This window comes from Theobroma umbraticum, unplaced genomic scaffold (assembly GCF_002168275.2).
Source record: "Theobroma umbraticum cultivar Fairchild unplaced genomic scaffold, ASM216827v3 scaffold_77.0, whole genome shotgun sequence".
NCBI lineage: Eukaryota > Viridiplantae > Streptophyta > Magnoliopsida > Malvales > Malvaceae > Theobroma > Theobroma umbraticum.
The window spans coordinates 735791-740833 of NW_018397280.1; positions in this window are offsets into that span (position 1 = coordinate 735791).

Below are 5043 nucleotides of genomic sequence, written 5' to 3' on the forward strand. Positions count from 1 at the left end.
TACTTTATTTACCATAGGCTATCTTTGCTAAACCATGGTTTTCTTCTACTTAAATACTTTTTATTCTTTTCCTTTTAGTCAACTATCACATGGTGGGGTCCCACATGTTTTCCACCAAATTCCTTATTTTTGCATGCAATAATTTGCATGTAATACTAAATTCCACATGTACATTTCATCATGCCACCTAATCTAACTTCCTTTGGTTAATTAATTTCCATTTAACTTCAAATATTGTAATTGCACATAAGTCCTCAAACTTTTCTTTATATACCATGTGACCCTAAAACTTTCATCTTTTACAATTTGGTCCTTCCAATAGTCTTTAAACTCCAATTTCCTTCCATCTTCCTTCCTTTACACGTGTACAATTAAAATAAACATTTTTCACTTCACCGAAATGTCACCATAATATTTAAATATATACTTGCTCTTACTTTATTAAATAAAGGCACGCGGGCCATGCTCATGTCGTTTTTCTTCAAAATTCTTTTCTACTTCTTCTCCCCCACTTAGATTAGTCATATAATCCTCCTTCATGACTAATTTTGACGAGAGTTAAAATATTAATATTTTAATATTATTTTATTAATAAAATATTATTTTATTTCAAAAATTTTCACTTGTCTCCTCTTTTTCCCGGTTCACTTCTGAATCACCTTTTAACTCGTTAATTCATATTTGATAAAAATATTATTATTTAATTACTATTTTCTCGGGTGTAAAATATTTTATTTCAAACTATTACTTTCACTCATCACCACTCTTTGGCACTTAAATTTATGTCAATTGACCCTTCGTCTTGTCGATAAAATTATATTCATTTCTATACGAGGGTACGAGGTGTTACATCGTTGCTTCTTCCCAATGATCAAGTATTAATCAAGGCATGCTTGTTCTACATTTTCCGAAGCTGATGGCTCATTGTTTTGAAAAAGTTTGTGATATTTTGTAATCGTCCATGGCGTTTCAAACACTTGAAGGATTTTAAAAAGGTGAGAAATATAATCTAGACAATTTCAAATGCTTGTCATTAAAACTAAGATGTCATGCAATTTTGTCTAATCAAAATATAACATAACTCAATGCTAACAATCCCCCCTTTTTTGATATGACAAAATCAGTAGCATATTTTCCTTTGAAATCTCTTCAAAGCTCCCCCTAATTCTATTAGTCTCTAAGCCCTTGTTTTGAAAACATTTATGTTCAAGTGAGTTGGGTAACAAAATGATATGAAATCTGTACTTCCCCCTTTAACATATGCATGATGTTTTCAAAATAAAAGTTTCATCTTCGAATAGTACAAGAGCATTTCAATGTGAGCTTTATGCACTATGACTCAAGAGACAATAGTTAGTGAAAATCATAAAAAATATATGAGTAGTAACATCCAGGAATGTCTAACCATCAATCCAAAGCATTACCAAGTCAAGATATATTTCCATTCAATTTATTTTCAATGAAGGTATAAGGAAATATATCCATTCAACACAATCAATAAGCAATATATATATATACTTTCAACCAAAATTGCCACACATAGATATATATTTGTGAGCAAAAATTGTGGGCATTACATTCATTAAGTTCATGAGAACATAAATATAAAGTATTCATAGGTACACATACATGATATGCTAGAATATGAGAATGATACGCATGAATGATGTGCAAGTCATGTATGATATGAACAAATATAATGCAACAAACGTACAATATAATAACACATATACACTAATGTATTCATATGAATAATTAATCAAATAGTCAAGAAATGCAATAAAAGCATTATCAATGAATAAAACCATTGATTTTTCAAACCCATTATAAACATATAAATCAATCAATCAAATATACAATGCATCAAACACATTATAAAACAAATGATAAGAAGCATACTCATGGTATGTTTCATCATTTAAGCACAAGTATGAGGCATTGATAAGTGCAAGGTTAATATGGTGTTTGAAGGATATTACCAATAATGAAGAACACCATTTGTTCAGTTTGCATCAAGCTCATTACTGAGGATTTCAAGTACTCATGAGTCATAAGACAAGGTCAATGATCAACTCCCCTTAAACATTCATTAGCTCAATACCAACAAGGTAGATATGATACAATCAAGGAGAATGAATAAAGTAGTTAATTGCATTATAGTGCAATCTTACCTTCCCTTAGATGGATCAAGAGATCAAAGAATTGTTAGGCATTTGGGGAGCACGTGATAAATGACTATTTAATTTCATGTTCGACATGTAAGTCTAATACTCAAATATTCATGGAACTGAAACAGCATGAGTATCTAAATAGATGTTCAATATATGCATCAAATACTCATATTCTCAAGATATATGTCTAAAGTAGTTCCCAGGCAAGTCCAAGGTATTTATGGTTATCAAGCACCATTAAGTATTCATTGCCAAGCTATATCATTATTAATTTAGTATTTTCAAGGCATTTTGCACTTGTTGCAATCATTTAGAAGAATATTATGACTAATTCAACGCAAGTATGATTTCACTTTAAAACAAAATATATAGTCATATACCAAAATCTGCATCGTTAAAGTTCAAGGTGCATGCTATTTCTTTGTTGATCCAAGAGTCATAAGTAATACCGATTGTCATGAAATGTTGGAAATATGCCTCTTAACTCATGAATGTATTTAAAAATGAACATCCAAGAATCAATGAATACCAATTGTTAAGATTCAAGAAATAAGCATTCAATCAAGGCTTATTATGCATTCATTGCTAACTCAAGCTATAGGCCATTTGTCATTTTAAACTTCAAGTTATTCATGGTTACCTATAAGCTAAAGTTGGATGCACATAAGGTCTTCATATCATATAATCACTTAAGCCCATGGAAGACCTAGTTTATATTCAAATGCATAATCCAAAAATATTTCAACTTTGTAGACACAATATATATCATGATCAAACTTGAAAATTAAATTCACATACAAACGCTTTGCTCAAGTCAAGTTTTGATTTTGATTAATAATGTCGAGCAAGATTAAACATCATGTGAGCATGTGACTTAACCAAAATAATATATGAACCAAAAATAATTTTCATGAAGTTCAATGAGTTCATCTTAATCGAACTCACGTACATAATCAAGTAATCAATCTTGAAACAAACAATTTTTCTCAATCATAAAACATACTTCAAAGTTGTTCTTAGACTAATTATTTTTTTTTTGAATGTAGCGTGTCACCTCACGTTGGAGGGGACTCTTAGACTAATTATTTGATCATGACAATTTGTTAGAAAGGGTTTTTCACAAGTTTCACATCACTCAATTTTGTTCAGTTATTTTCTAAATGATTTCTGAAGTATATGATTAATGTAATGAAATATATTTATCCATACCGATGATCATTTTTATATATCTCATAATCATGAACTAAAAAAGTCTTTATGACCATTTAAATTTGCAAATGACCATGCACATTCAACAAGAACAAGTTAATAAAGACTTTCATCATGAAACAAACTTGTTTAATCCATTAATCAACATAAACTCATTGGTGGAAAACATTTTTCTGATGTCAGCTTGTTATGCCTTAAAGATACCAATTCAAGTAGACAAAAAGTTATCTAAGAGACAGTTAACAAATAATTATGCATTGTGATATTCAAGTAAAAATAAGCAATCAATTTTTTTTTTAAAAATGAGAGACTAAGTTTAGTTAATGCAATTCAAGCAATCAAAAATTTTCAATTAAACAAATAAATAATTTTTGGTATTGAAATCACAAATAGTCCTTTGTGTGTCAAGAAGAATTCCTTTTGTAAGAGCTTCTTCATCCTTGTTCTAGCATACATATAAGAGATATTCTCTTTTGATTTTTGAAATCCAAAATTCTTTGGATCTGTTATCTATATTTTGCTTTTGAAATGATGAAATTTATTTACTTGAAAGAGTTGAGAAAAGTTATCAAATGTGAAGAAAATCTCCAAAGAGTTTTGAAGTTGGTTTTGAGTTGAAAGATATTTCTACATCTTCAAACTCTAAATTTCCAATTGCAAGAATCGACCTTTAGAAAATAAAGAATTGATTCTCAACTGTACAGAAATGAAAATGACTTTTTCTATTATAGTAAAAATCAATTCTCAAACAAGGAGTTGACATGTCGATTTTGCAAGCTTCAAAGAGAAAAAGCCAAAAACTTGGAGAAGAAGCAAGAGTTGACAAATGGATAAGAATAGAGCATAAAATTTCAAGTTTAAATTTTAGATTGGCACCAAACACTCATGAAGAATCAACACCAAGAGCACAACATGTCGATTCTAGGAAAAGACAGAAAGGGTAAACTTAGAGTGTAACACCCCGTACTCTCGTTTAGAAATTAATAAGACTCTATTAATGAGAAGAAGGGTCATTTGACATAAATCTAAGCATTAGAGAACAGTAACAAGTAAAAAGAATATTTATGAATAAAATATTAATATTTTATTTATCAGTGGAATTAGTTACAATAGAGAGTTATATGACTAATCCAAGTGGGGGAGGAGAAGAAAAGAGGAAAATTTGGAAGAAAATAATGAGGTTAGAAGGAACCCGTGTGCTTTGACGAAATAGAGCACCATCAGGTAAGTATATATTTAAATATTATGCTGACACGCGAATGAGGTGCGAGCTTCATATTATATTTATACATATGTCAAGGAAGGAAGTAGAAGAAAAATTAGAATTTTAAAAGTGATGGAAGGACTCACTAAAAAGAATGAGACCTTAGGAGGGCTTAATGGTGATTTCACTATTTAGCTTGGTCAAAGCTTACAAAGGAAGCTTAACTTTTCTTTCTCTCATTCTTCTTTCACATGGCCGGTCATCCATGTGATGGTTGTTGGAAAAATTGGTACATGCAGGGAAAGAAAGGATTGGAAAAGAGTTAAAGGCTAAAAGACAAAGAATCCTACATATGTTGACTAACTAACTCCCCTTGAAACTTCTTGAATTTTCTTCATGTTTCCACCCTTTGGCCAGCCAAAAAGGGAGAGACCTCTTCTATTTTTTTTTCTTCTTATC